Below are 14201 nucleotides of genomic sequence, written 5' to 3'. Positions count from 1 at the left end.
AACCGGTTCCTACGTGGTGATACTGCTCACCCCAGCATCTTATTTTTAACAGTATTTTATAGTTGAGGATAGTGGGTTCAATATGTACATGTTTATGGATGTTCATTTTGTTGGTTTTTTTAAAAAAACTTTAAAATGCATTATCCTTTTCTACACCAAAATGGTGTTTATTTCCAAGTGTGGCTGTTTAGCAGTAGAAGAAAGCCTAATTTTAAATTGCACCCACTCAGAATCTCCCTTCACCCCTCTCTCACTCAATTCTTCAGGGCCAAAAAAGAATGTTTTTTGTTTTTGTTTTCGGGGTACTGCTGAGCAGTCACTTCAGAGGCACCATTTGTTAAGGACCTAAAGATGGTTTAGTTTAATGTTTTGTATTTTAACGTTTTGTACACTACCTCAAACCTTGAGGAGAGGTGGGAAGGAAATTAAATTATTATTATTGTTCATTATTATTATTATTATTATTGACTCAAGACAGGTGGTCTAAGGCTTACACTTGGAGTAGTTGTCTTGGCTTGCAGGGTTTGTGATAGCCTTCTATCTTGTGGCCTGATTAAAAGTACATTTGTACAGCAATGAATTATCCTTTGCTAAAAATTATCATAGATCTTAGGCTGCAAATAGATGTGATATAGATCTGGAAACATCTGTATATGGTAGGAAGGTGATTCAGAGTGTGTCCACAGTGTTGGGGGGGGGGTAGTTTAACCCTTGTTTCTCCATTATCCCCACTGCCCAGCTGCTATTTGCTTTGTGAAGTATATTTGCCTCTCCTTCATTCAAGACAAGTAATAGCCTTGGAGTAATTAACTGGAAGCCACACAAAGTGAAAGAATTGCATGCTGTGACCTTGATCCAAATCAAGCAACCCAAAGCTGTTCTTTTTGTTATTTTTAATGTTCAAGGAATTCTATTCATGGGATCCCACATCACACCTAATTTGGCAAATAACCTACAATCCTTGAGATTTACATAAGATCCACCGAATACAGTGGGACTTATGTTTGCATAAGAGTGCCTGTTGGTGTGGATATGCCATTAGTGGGCATTTTGCTTTTCTGTCACTTTAGGGAGATTACTACAGGAGGCTTTTTACTCATAAAATAGTGCCTGTGGTGATACTTTTGACATGATGTGGCCTCTGACCCATTGCTCCTGTGTGGTTAGGGTGTCCTTTATCACATGGCAGTCCCAGGACTCCTGAAGTGTGAAACATCACTGCCACAGCAGTTGCAAAACTGGCAGTCATATTGTCTCACAGACTCCTCCTGTCTCTCATTTCTCCTTCCACTTGTGTTCCCAAGCATCCTAACTCACTTTTTTAAATGTCTGTTCTTGTTCTTTAAATAAAAAACAAAACAAAACTAATGCTAAATCACATTACCAGAATTTTAGAACTGTGTTTTAAAAAAGAAATAAAATAAAATAAAACCACACAGTTGTGAAGATGTGCAATAATGGCTGCCTATGAAACCAGCATGTTGTGTTTTCATTGATTTGCGTGATTGCAACGAGAATGGGGCTCGCGTGATAAAGTTCTTAGTGATTCCTCCCTCACAACATTTAAAAATAAATGACACAGGAATATGCCCTTGAATAAGCTATGTGGAACAATATTTCACAATCTGCATTTATGGTAGCAATAATATATCTCATACAAAGAAGGAAAAGCGGAAAGTGCAGGAAAGAAGAAACACTTGGCCCAAAGTTTTTATGTAAGCAGGATGAACCAAGGCTGAAGGCTGTGGGTGAGAAGAGACTAAACAGGCACAAAGACATCAGTCATCCTTGCACCCATGATCCATACACAAGTTAACCTCAGGGCCCACATAGGGTGTTAATTCAGACTCCAATTTTTTAAAAAGGAACATTTGTCCCCCTCCAAAGCAGTGCAAATTGGACCATGCAAAAATAATTTCATATGGTGTCTACACCAGTTTCCAGATGATTTCAGTGCCTTGTTTACTGGCTGCTGGATTGTGAGTGTTGCAGTCCAACACATCTGGCAGACACTAGGTAGGGGGAGGCTGGTGTAAAGACTGCAGATTGACATCATCTCAATTTTGAACTTTGGTAAACTTGTGAGATAGATAAGTGTTATGGAAAGTGTCTACACGTACAGGTTGCATTCCACAAATCCTATACACTGGAGTAGCACCATTTATGATAAATTTGCCATTTATATAGTTTGCACAATGTAGTCTCAGATCCATAACAAGTTAATTGCCCAGAACCTATGAGTATCTATTGACCCATAATTTTATCTCAATTTTTGATGCTTCTAAGAATACTTATTTTTATTTCTGAGAAGAAATTATATATTCTAAAATATGAATGCTGATCTATTGGGCCTGAGTCAAATGTAGTCATGCTTAACAGTAGAACCACAGAAATGAACAGAGCTTGGGTGAAGTTATCTAAAAATTAACTTGTTATGCAGAATACATTTTTAAATATTGATTTTACAAGTTGTTATTTAAAAAAAACACTAGATTTAAAATATATAAAAGTGATACATTAAGACAGAATTACAATACAATACAACAAAATTTAATATTACAATATTAAAATAGATTACTCATTAAAAGAATAAAATATAGTTTAAAAAGTTGAGAAAAGCTTAGAGTTTTTTGTGGATTTTTCAGGCTATGTCTCCATGTTCTAGAAGAGTTTCTTCCTGATGTTTCACCAGCATCTGTGGCTGGCATCTTCAGAGAATGTTTGCCTGGAAACACCAAGTCATTACCATGTCAGGATGCACAGGAAAGCCATTGAAATCCACAAACATCTGGATAATTTCAACCGGAAAGAAGAAACCCTTAAAGTGAACAAAATTTGGCTACCAGTCCTGAAGAATAGCAAAATGAGGACTCAGCAAATGCAAATGGAAACCACTCAGAGTCAGGGTCTTTCCCAGCAGATAATGATTACCAATTAGCAGACACTAATCCTCTTTTGCATTAGCCTCCCAGCCTTAGGCCTGCCATCAGCACAGAGCAATACACATGCAAATCACTCCTGCATTCCCAGGCTCACACACAGTGTGTGTGTGTGTGTACACACACCCACCTTTTCCAGGTAAGCATTCTCTGAAGATGCTGGCAAAACGTCAGGAAGAAACTCTTCTAGAATATGGCCACAAAGCCCAAAAAACCCACAAAAAACTATGGATGCCGGCCATGAAAGCCTTCGACTTCACATTGACAAAAGCTTATCTTACCAACTTCTTTCCCTCAGTTATTTTCAAAGGTGCTACAAGATCTCTTTGCATAATGAACCAGACTAGCATATATAGTGAGGAATACTTGTGAGGAATACAAAAATCAATTATTGTAATGTTCAGTAAAAATGATTAACAGAGACTTTTTGATTTGATGCTAATGTTTCTAAGTTGTGGAAATGATTCTGTCATGCTAATGTTAGTTGTGACTAATGATAATGGTGTATCTGACCACCATAGTAGTGGGTCTACTCTAAGTGTGATGAAGCACTCTATACTTCAGGAAGAATGGGAGGCAGTCTTCCATTATGCTTGGACTGTAATATTGTTATCAGGGGCTTGGAGCACTAGGCAGGGTTCTTCATGGCTCTGAGCAGCACAGGGCACTTAACAGAAGAGGAAACCCCTTCTCTTGGCCACTTCACATAACTAAGGGTCCATACAGACAGGCCAAAATAAAGCTGCTTCAGGTCACTTTGGAGATACAGTATGCTGTTTAAATGACATACGCATCTTAAGAGGACGGAAGCTATGCCAAAGCCGCGCTTCAGTTCTTAGGACTGGAGTGTGGCTTTGGTGCGGCTTCTGGCCTCTTAGGGCACATGCATCATTTAAACAGCATGCCTCCAAAGTGACCCGAAACAGTTTTATTTTGGCCTGTCTGTACGGGCCCTAAGGTAAGCAATAACAAGCAACATAATGCCCAACATGTAAAATTCCATTCAAGTCAGATGGAGTGATAATGGTTACAAGGTGCATCTACATTCAACTTATACGATGAATTATCTTTTTTGGGGGAAACAAAACATGCTAAGCTCTGGTCTTAGATCAAATTAAACTATCTCCTAGTTCTTATGCTCTTCATACTTTAGGATTAACCCTATCTTGTCCACTACAGATAGAAAGAAAGAAAAAACAAAGGAGTAACCACTAGCACTCTAAAACACGGGAATGGAAAGAAAGTCCATCATGTTCTGTTATATTGCAGGAAAAGGGCTGGTAAGATCTGTAGGTGTGTGTGTGTGTGTGTGGGAGGGCTTTCATATCCATTTAAATAGGGTGCTGTTAAAGTCACTAATGCTATGATTGACCTCTTGCCATCTTTGTTGCAAAGTCAAAGGATCCCATTTCACAAAGTGAGAGAATATTGCTGGAATTTCCAGCTGTAGGAAGAGAGGAGCATTGATTAGTGTTTAAAGTTGTGTAAAACTTTAAATTAGATGACTATTTTTACCATAAAGCCATTGTCTTCAGGGCATTTTATCCAGGAAGGTTTTTTTTAATTATTTTTTTTCCAAATCACAAACTTGTTTCAGTTATGAAACTTCAAAATATTTAGAATCACATAGAAATTTCAGATGCAGAGAGGAGCAAATGATGAAAGAGATGGGGGTTGTGGCCATTCATCCTGGGAAAACACATAATCAGCTTTCAGATGATCTGATCACTCTCCTCCTTCCCTCCCACTGTCTTGCAGGAAATTCTGACTTCATGTTTATTTTTCCTTCCTTAAGATGCTCACTCTTGAAAATAGATTCCCAGCCACAGTCAAGCTCATATTATGTTTTCAAAAAGAAAGAAAAAGCAGATGCATGCAATATAAGAGTCAAGTGAATGTTCAAGGCCTAAGCACACTTGAATATATTTTAAAAACCCAGCAACTAAAAATATCCAGAACTTGATTTTGAACTTCGGTCACTAACTGCAATAAAGAAACCCTTTTGAAGTACCTTGACACATTGGTTTAGCGATGAGATGATATGTATGGGACATGTAGAAGTGAGATGGGTTGGCAAGTTAAAAAAATGGCACCTTTTTGGCAAAGCAAAATGCAGACAAAGTGTGGAGTGCCAAGCTTGACTGGTGATGATTGCCTATAGTAGAATCATTTCCCATTTCTAGCCTTACTTTTTCATAGGACTTTATCACACAAGGAAAATTAGAAGGTTAAAGTGGGGGCAATGCAGGGTCATCCAAGGCTTTACAGACAACTTCGCAGCTGCTTATCACATGATGTTGCATGCAATCTGGACAGAATCCAGGGAGAATGTGAGGGGAATCAAGAAATGAGCAAATTAGCAAAACTACCATATTTACATGTCCATTTTGCTTGTAAATTCACTCCCTTTGTGTCATGCCAGCCCTGTAGAAAACAAGCCTCCAGATGATTTTGTTTCCCAGGGTGCTATGCTGTGTCAAAGAGGGAGAATGCTGTCTTCTTAAAGGGATACACACAAACTCCCCTCTTTAGCCTCAGCTGGCTGCTTTTTCTCCTCTTTGCAGGCTCTAATCAGCTGCTGGGAGAAGGCAGAGAGAGGACGTTTTGGAAGTCCTCCTGGAAAGGAGGGAGAAGTGGAGGACATGCCCTGCAAAAGGAGGGCATCAGGGAGTATCAATCCTCTGTGGAATCAGGCAGGCATATGGACCTAGCCCCCTCCTCCCTCTCTCTCTCTTTCTCTCTCTCTTTCTCTCTCTCTCTCTCTTGTGTGTCTTTGTGGTTTTACAAAGTTTGCAAAGGGAAGCCTCATCCTGCCTTCTTCTGACACAGCATTTTGGGGCAAAGAGGATCCTCCTCCCTGGTTTCCCCTCTCCCTGGAGCATGGGGGGGGGGGGCACTTGTGGAAATGACCATTTTGAGCATGCTCAGAAAAGGTCTTTCTACACTGGCAATGGGGATTTGTTTGTCTCCTTTTGATACCCAGATTCAAATGTAACCCTAAGTAATTTACCTTTAACCACTTGTTGTGCTCTTATGTGTGATAACCATTAGCAAATGGGCTTGCTTTCCAGGGATGGCACCATTTTAACCATTTTTGGGATGGACATATATTGGTCCCCAAGTGGAAAAGTCTATAGTTTTAATTATAAATAAAAAATAATATTTTCAGGATGTAATGAGAAAAATATACTACGTTTAAAAAATAAAAACATAAAGAGTAGCTAAGGCCCGGTACATAACACCAATAAGTGTCGTACCAGGGCCGATACTAGGGTTAGGGACCGTGCGGCAACCGCACAGTCCCTAACCCTAGTATGTACTGGTGCTATTACAATGGTGGCCTCCCATGTACACGGTGCCACCATTGTGACGCAAGCACCGTGCGGCATCCGCACATTGCCGCATGTCACGTTGTGAGTGTGCCAATGGCGCACTTGTGACATCACTGTGGTGCCGCAGAAAGAACTGGAAAAACCAGGTTCTTTTTGCTCTGCAGTGATGGCACACCGTTTGGAGGCTAAACTGTCCTTGTGGAGCAAAAACAGGTGCCGGCAGGCGGTCATTTCTCAGCAGTCTGTCCCAGGCCTAAGACTTTGAAAAAGACTGTGAAATTAAATGCACAATAATAGGCAAACAATACAAAATAAATATAATATTGACTCTTGTCTTTTGGACCAGGAGAAGCTGGAACACATTCATGTTTGTCTATTATAATGAATTATTTATTCTGTTATACTATGTAGCCTCAGATGGTATTACACCTTGCCGAACTCTATGGGGCTTCTACCATGCAAAGGATTATGCTGTACATCCCTCTCCCCTCTCCTCCAGATCTTTTTTTTTCATCTTTGTTTCACCCATGTTATATCACATCCCAGTTAATCCTGCAATGTGTGTGCATTCAGGGAAAGGTTCAGATACCACTTTATACAATTAATATAGTATGTTCTTTGTGAATCAGAGTGTGGGAAACTGTCCTTGGAGTTCATTTTCATGACAGAAGCACTGAACCACATTAACACAGAAGGAAACCCCTTTTAATGGTGTTGCAAGGCTGTGTTTATTCTCATCCAGGTGGAAGACATGGCTTCCCAATGATCCTTCCCTGTAAGGTGACTACAGAAGGTTAACTGCTGGGCACCATAACCAAGGCCTTTTCTCGCTCTCTCCTTGCTTGTGTTAGTCATCATTTCTGACCATTTGTCAGACTTAATGTGCTGCAGCAGACTTCAGGTCACAATGTGTCATTTCCAAAAGAACTTTGACTTTTCCCCTTCGGGGGGGTCAAGAGCCAGAGGAGCATCGAAAAAGCGGCATCTCAAAACTTCTAGTGCATGTACAGAAGTTTCCAAGAATACTTATTAGAGAAAAGTGACCTTGGAACCAATTCTTTTAGGCTCCCAATATGTGAGTGAATGGTTTAGCAAGGCATCTTAGGATTTCAGATTTGTGTTTTTCTAGAAAGGAAGGCCATGTGCTCTGTTGGTTATGGAATAGTTTATAAAGTTTGGTTTATAATATATGCAGCTTGCTGTCATGCATGCTAACTTTTAGAGCATAAGCTCCATAGCATATAACTGGATGTAAAGTCACCATAGGCTTACTTGCTAAGACAACTGGAAAATAGAGGGAAAGGTGTATTAATATATATATATATATATATATATATATATATATATATATATATATATATATTTGTTATTAAAATTTTCTCTTTGTACATTAAATCAGTAAAGACTATAAATGGCAAATTATTTTGTTTATATTTTTGAGTTTAAAAATACAAATACTAAGAAAGGGGGGGACAGTTAAAAAGAAAGAAGAGAGGAAGGGGAGAAATATATAGGCTATGGATGTGGGCTAGATGTATACTTTAATATATCCTAACTATATTACAAATGGCAGCTTAATTAAACATGATGTGAATATATTTCTTTCTATGAATAGTCATGTTGTAATGTAAGCTGACGTGAGAGGAGTTTTAGTAGACCCCTTTCCTTGATACACATCTTAGCCAGTTACTTCCACACACAAGTGAAAGGAAAATGAACTGTGGCAAGTACTTCAGATACATGAAGGAGAAGTTTATGCCTTTTATTTATTTTAAATAAAATGTTTATCTTCTACTCCATGTCACAGGATCTCAGGGCAGTCTGCATATAAAAATAAATTTTAAAAAAATGAAGGCTAATTCCCATGCTTTAGAAGCACATTGAACAATTCAACTATTAATACAAATCAAAATAGTTAAAAAGCTATACAGAGTTTTAACTTATACAAACTCCAAAGGCTTTGATTTTTAAAAATCATGTTTTAACCCAGTGCCAGAATAACACCACTGTTGGTGCCAAGCAGGTTTCCAATGGGAGGACATTTCACAAGACATGGATCACAGCCGAGACAGCCCTCTCCTATGCCCTCCTGCAGTGTTTTAGCCTCACTGCTGGCACACAGAAGTTGGCCACTCCAGCAGGCATCAGTCCTTGGGTCATCATATATGGGAATAGGTTTAACTAAAATTTCTGTAGCTTTTTATGGAGGGCATTCCCATCCTTTACCTGTGGGGTCAAACTACATGTTATTTACCTGCTGTGTGAACATTTTTGGATGGTTGTTTTATTTGAGTGTGCTGGGGATTCCATTGATTGTATGCGTGAGAAGCTGAAAGTGAGATCAGATTTTGTGGGCATGCATATGTATCTGTGTGGGGCAAATTGAAGCCACCCCATCACAGCTTCCAGACAGCTTGGGGGCATTTGGTGTCCAAAGGCCATGCTCCCAAAGTTGCCCCAAAGCCTCCTGGTGTAATCACCAGCGTGACTTCCAAGTGACTTGGGGGTGTGTCGCATCTAAACACCATGCCCCCAAGCTGGCTTGAAGCCAGTTGAAGCTGCCGGTCCGTTTTGGCCCTATTTTTCTTTTAGGAAAGAATTCTGGTGGTTTTGAAATTTGGTAGTTAGTTTCAGGGGGAGTGTAACTCCATCTAACACAGGCTGAATTCCTATTCTCTTATCTGCCTTCTGACTAATCAAGAGCATCTCTGTCTTGACTGGATGCAAAGAGATCTTGCAGCACCTTTGAGACTAACTGTGTGAAAGACGTTGTAGCATGACCTTTCATAAATTCAGTCTACTTCCTCAGATCTATCTTGTTTGGATTAAGTTTCACTTTGTTTGCCCTCATGCAGGCCATTACTTATGACAAGCACTGGTTTAGATCCAAGACAGCTTTCTTGGATTGGGGCAGAATGGAGTAGTAGTTGGGTGCCATCAGCATATTGATGGCACTGCACCACAAAATTCTAGATGGCCTCTTCCAGTGGTTTCATGTATATATTAAATAGCATGGGAGACAAATCAGAGAACTCAAGTATACATTAAATAGCATGGGAGACAAATCTGACTCCACAGGTCAATGGCCAGTGTGTCAAACAGGAGTTCCCCCAGCATCACCTTCTGGGTTCCCCCCTCTAGGAAGGAATGGAGATAGCGAGGGAAGGAGAGCTTAGTGGGCTTGTGGGAGTTTCTTCTCTTTGGGAGAGGGGCAAACATTTAGCTGGATTTTTTCATTTAGCTGGTGGAGGCTTTGGAGGCCTTGAGGGTCTCTCGGGGCCACAAAATGGCATTCTATAGGCTACTTACAGCCTCAACATTTGATTACTTATTAGGTATGTGGACTTTAAATCAGCAGTCCTCTATCCCTAAAAAGATGGTAAAAAAATTCTGTAATTCCAGATTCAGGTTGGTGTAATTTCAGAACTGTATTATATTAATTGGTATAAAGAGTGATTAAAAACTAGTCATGGGAAAAGTAAAATGAGTAGTCTGGGCTTCTTCAGAACCTTAGGAGATCATCACATGGGAAATCTGCAACAGATCCACACCAGGTTACATGCAGATTGTAACTGCCAGCCATGGGCAGTAGGCAGCTCATGAATGGGAAAATCCTGTTAATGAAAAGCTGTGGGAGAGGCCTGGGTTGGATATGGACTGCCTATTGCCCAGGTATGGGGTAGTGCGATAAGAACTGTGGCTGATGGTTACAACCTGCATATAACCTGGCACAGATTTCCCATGTGATAATCTCCTTAAACCCAGTTAAGCAAACACAAACCTTCTTTCCCTCCCAAAGATGCCTTCCCAAAACTCTCTTTTTCACACATCTGTCAAGCCATCAGTGTTATAGGTCAGGGAATGTGGATGTGATTCCATTACTCTCCAAGTGTATACTGCATACAATTTCAAATTATGTGAAAAGGGTTAGTTGAGACACCACTGATCAGGTCATCAGCACTTGCAAGGGAGAGATAATTCTTTGAGGGCTAGCATTTTGTAGCTATGCTTCTGGTTTTTTGGATTAAGGGAGTCATCTAAGCATTCATAAACATAGCCATAGGTTTATATTTTCTTCTTGTTGTGTACCTTCAAGTTGTTTCCAACTTATGGAGACCCTAAGGTGACCCTATCATGAAGCCTTCTTGGCAAGTTTCTTCAGAGGGCTTTTGTCATTGCCATCCTCAGAGACAGAGAGAATGTGACTTGTCCAAAGTTACCTACTGGGTTTGCATGGCTGAGCCGGGATTTGAAACCTTGTCTCCAATGCTCTCCAATGCTCTAACCACTGCACCATGCTGGCTTTTGCAGGCTTATACTTTATCTAGGATTATTTTTTATTTTATTTTATTTTAAATACTAAATTGTATTAAAATATTTTGAAAAATATTCAAAACCATTTTGAATGGCCACATCTGTGCTATATAAGGATATTTTTGGAAACAGGAACTATGTAAAATTGGGTTATTGTAACTCATCGTATTGTGCTGTAAGTAACTTACTGCACATTTTAAGTATGGAGTTATTGCAAATACATTTTAAAATGCTGTGGGAAATGATGTGGAAAGAGGACTACTGTGTATTTGCCAATATGTTGTGTGTTTCAGCATGTGCCAATGATTAAAAAAAAAGTATGAGAACCCAGTAAAATTTTATGTGTCATAATAATGAAACAGAAACGTGTTTTCTGGTGCCAAGTTTCTATAAAACTAGTCTTTGAAACAAAAAATGTTCATCTCACTACTGTATGTTGAGATTTTAATGCCGAGCTTTACAGTGGATCTGGCATCAAGCACCCTTGAATAATGAAAATGTGCAGTGAATTTTCAGGACAAACCTGGCTGAAGGCTGGAGCCTTGTGAGCTACTAAGAATCAGAGAAGATTTCAAAAATACATTATTTTACACCAGTTATGCCCAACCACACTGAATGAGCACTTCCTGTCACAGACTGAGATTTCAGTCCAATGTTCATAAGTTGGTATGTATGATATTTTATCTTTCCCTGAGAGCTGTTCTTAGCTGACAGCCATTTCTGAATATAATTCAAAATCTTGAGGCAGAGAGGCAGGCAGGCAGGGAGTTGGAACAGGGCAAATATAGAATTTATTCAAGTGGAGTTCAGTGATGTAGTCATTTATTTCAGGTCTTCCTAGTCCTGAGAAAATAGCATAGCTGTTAATGTTGCCCTTCTCAATAAAGCATACTGTGTTTTAATGAAAATAGCAATAGGAACTGTAGCTTCATTTATATACTACTTCATATCGCAATAAGCAGTCTCTAAGTGGTTTACAACTGTAAACTAATTGCCCCCAACAAGCTGGGTACTCATTTTAGTGACCTCGGAAAGATGCTAGGCTTTGTAGATCCTGAGCCCCTGGCTGAGACTGAACTCACAACCTTGTGGTTTGTGAGCAGGTGGCTGCAGTATTGGCATTTAACCACTGCGCCACCAGCAACGACACTAGGAAGAAAGCTCGGAGCAAGCCTTTGCATATTTATTCAAAAGTAAACTAAGTGAGCTGCATTCAGTGACACATATGCACAGGTAAATAAGTATTATAGGAGTGCAGCCTAAACCATATACCACGGTAATGCATGGAATTGGGTACACTCAATTCTTTATTAGATTGTGGCCCAAATATTTTTATATTGTTGATTAAGGGGTATAAAAGTACTGTCCTCAATAGTCTAAAGGTACCAGATCCCATCTGATCATGGAATCGAAGGATGGTTAGTCTTGGTTAGTACTTGGATGGGAAACTGCCATTGAAGAGATTCCACCTCAGCATTAGGAAGAACTTCCTGACAGTAAGGGCTGTCCGACAGTGGAACACACTCCCTTGGAGTGTAGTGGACTCTCCTTCCTTGGAGGTCTTTAAACAGAGGCTGGATGGCCATCTGTCGGGGATGCTTTGATTTGGATGTTATGCATGGCAGGGAGTTGGACTGGATGGCCCTTGTAGTCTCTTCCAAATCTATGATTCTATGATTCTAATGCCATGTGCTTCTGGCTATATTTGAGAAAGGAATTGGAAAAATCAACTCTGAAGTTCTTGCCTAAGAAAACCATATTAAATTTATGCAATCACCATTAGCTGATAGGTGACTTAATGGCACAGACATATATACATTTTTTCTCAATAATGTTATGAAATAAGTGAACTGCAAGTTTAAGGCACTGGTAATGCTGATGCTGATCAACATCATTTACTTATTAGACACCAATTTCAATCTCTGAGAGAAAATTTTAATCCTTGGAGCGGAAAAGTATTTAGTAGCCAGACTCTTGTTCAACAGGGACTGAAAAAGAAAATGCTAATAATGGATTTTCTTTCTGATGAGTGCAAAACTTTTATCTATTTATTTATTTATTTAAAATTCATATTTTACAACTTCACAATTTAAAATGCAAAATTGTTTAACTATAATAAAGAACGTTGATCATCAGTTGAGAAGCAGAGAATCATCAGTTGAGAAGCAGACTCACTGATTTCAGCAAAGATTACTCCAAGGTAAAAGGATAGAGAGGATTGCATGGCCAGGTAGGTGCTTTACAGGATTGACAACCCTGGGGTGGGGGTGGGTGGGAGACTATTCCCTTCTTACTGTCAATGTCCATAATAGTGACCTGAGCAAAACTACACAAAACCATGGGAGAAGTGAAATTTCATCTTCATTTCCATCCATCTCCCTACCCATGAAACCACTCACATTAGCTCCTTTTGCAAAGGCTCTGCCAACTGCATTTTATAGCCCATTACTTGAAAATATGTCTGTTTGCTAGCACTGGCTGGCATCATGTTAGGAAGTTATGTCACCATAAACTGACTTACAATTACACAAGGTTGAATTGCATTACCAAATAAAGTTTATGTACCTAGGAGGGGAGCAGAGATGTATCGTTGAGATTACTGTGCAAACAGAGTCAGCAGCATGGCTGTTGTGCAATGGTCCCAGTGCACAATGTGTCCCAATGCACAACATATCCCATTGTACAATGGGAACCTCCATTGTGCAACTGGACATCTTTGGTGGTGTCCCACTGTGCATTGTCAGTAGCAAGATTGTACATCATGTCAGCGACATAGTCCTGTCATCATAAAGGTGCTCATCATGTAGGATCTCCCCTGACGTTTTTAAAAACATAATGGCATATGCCATGCTTTAAAAAGAAAAACTTACTTGGAAGGAAGGTGCTGAGAAGGGAGAAAGAAGAAAAACATCCCCTTTTAGTTTATTCCAGGCATAGTTGAGATAAAAATTTATGCTTTGCCACACAATGTCAGTAATACCCCATGGGTAACCTTATGGGCTACCCAAGAGTGAAGTTAAATGTGGTACCGTTGGTGTGAATTAAAATTCTGCAACAAAAACTCTCACACCTTAGAAATATTTAGCTCACCCTTTAAAAATAATCAGTCTTGCCCGGAGGTGCCACAGTTATTCTTTTTATTAACATGCCATTGTGCCTCTGTTGGCCAGCTTTCCACCAGCTGAATGTAATATAAAGCTCCAGGCCTGGAGAAGTGTTCATTGCAATTAAATAGAACTATACTTTAAGGAGCCTCACTTTAAGAGCAGAAAAACCTCAGCTCTTCCTTTTCTGGGCTTTACTAGGCCACCAGCCTCTGAAATGATACAAAAAAACAGCTTTTTATGTGGTGCGGTTTGGGAAAAAGCTGACATGGGAGGGGGCTGGAGGCCACAGGGAAATGTTAATAGACATTTTCAGTGATGTTTTCTTTTAAAGATTAGAGCCTAATGAGTGCATTGCTGTGAAATTTTGGATACGGTTTTGGCATTGCTACTCTGTTCTGGTTGTGCATTAAATCCCCCAACTGAAATGAACACCTCTTGCAGGCACTTGGTAAACAAACAGAGCCATTCCTTCTAAATGTAGAAATGAAATCCATATTTATTTATTTGAC

This window comes from Sceloporus undulatus, unplaced genomic scaffold (assembly GCF_019175285.1).
Source record: "Sceloporus undulatus isolate JIND9_A2432 ecotype Alabama unplaced genomic scaffold, SceUnd_v1.1 scaffold_16, whole genome shotgun sequence".
Lineage (NCBI taxonomy): Eukaryota > Metazoa > Chordata > Lepidosauria > Squamata > Phrynosomatidae > Sceloporus > Sceloporus undulatus.
This window is presented reverse-complemented; position numbering follows the sequence as displayed.